This window comes from Rhinopithecus bieti, unplaced genomic scaffold (assembly GCF_001698545.2).
Source record: "Rhinopithecus bieti isolate Rb0 unplaced genomic scaffold, ASM169854v2 scaffold_51763, whole genome shotgun sequence".
Lineage (NCBI taxonomy): Eukaryota > Metazoa > Chordata > Mammalia > Primates > Cercopithecidae > Rhinopithecus > Rhinopithecus bieti.
The window spans coordinates 373,276-374,294 of record NW_016820890.1 but is presented as its reverse complement, the minus strand read 5'-3'; positions in this window follow the sequence as shown (position 1 = coordinate 374,294).

Here is a 1,019-nt window from a genome sequence, read left to right as displayed (position 1 = left end):
ATGTAGAATGAAGACAGAATAGTTAACCAAAACTTACTTTTGTGGTGTAAAACTTGGAACTTTGAAATTGGAAATGGAAAATAGCTTTAAAGCCAGTATTCCTATTTTCTTGCCCCTAGGAGAAAAGAGCACAGCCTTATTTTAAATTAATTCTGTGATACTATTTCCCATTAGAAATTTTAAGTTTGACTTATTCTAAAACTTTCTCTCAGCTGTAGTGGTCCTATTTTCTTAATCATGATGGGAAAAAATATATTTTATAAGGTGCTTTAATGTTTGAGCTGAGGTCTTAAACTGAGATCCTTTTCACATGAAACAAAATACTGTGTGTGGTCATCAGATGATAGAAAGGTAACAAAGAATCTAATAATAATTACTTCTAATCAACCCAAACAGTAAAACAAATCTACATTTCAGGTAAACTAGAATGTGGTAATTGTTGGATTTATGTCTATGTTCTTAATCTCTAGGTAGATAATTTTGTACAATTTGATTCTAAATTTAGGAGGTAGTGATTACCAGAATGACTATGGCATTTGAGTATCCACAGAGTGTAGAAATAATAAACTCATTCTAAATCAGAATTACATGACAAAATTATTTATTCTGTCTCTGCATATAGCCATGTAATCCTTCCAAACCCAAATCATATGCATACCTTCCTTGCTCTCTATAAAATATATTGTGTTCTTAAAGTTATAAGAGAAATTCAGTTTTATTGAGAAATGTTTAGAAAAGCATAAATAAGAAAATTAAAATAGCAATAATTTCACCACACAGAGAGCAGGGCAATTAATACCCTGATGTATTTTATGTCATTTATTCTCTGTGTTTAATTCACAATCTTGCTGCTTCTGAGCAGTTATTCACGAGACCACCAATGTGTATATGGGACTCCTCTTTGCAGGCCTCAGAAAGGCTCTACCAAATATATTATTCAGCAAAGAAGATTTTACTTAAAAGAGGATAGAGATTAGAGAGTTTACATCATTTATTTCATGCAATTCAACCACATACTC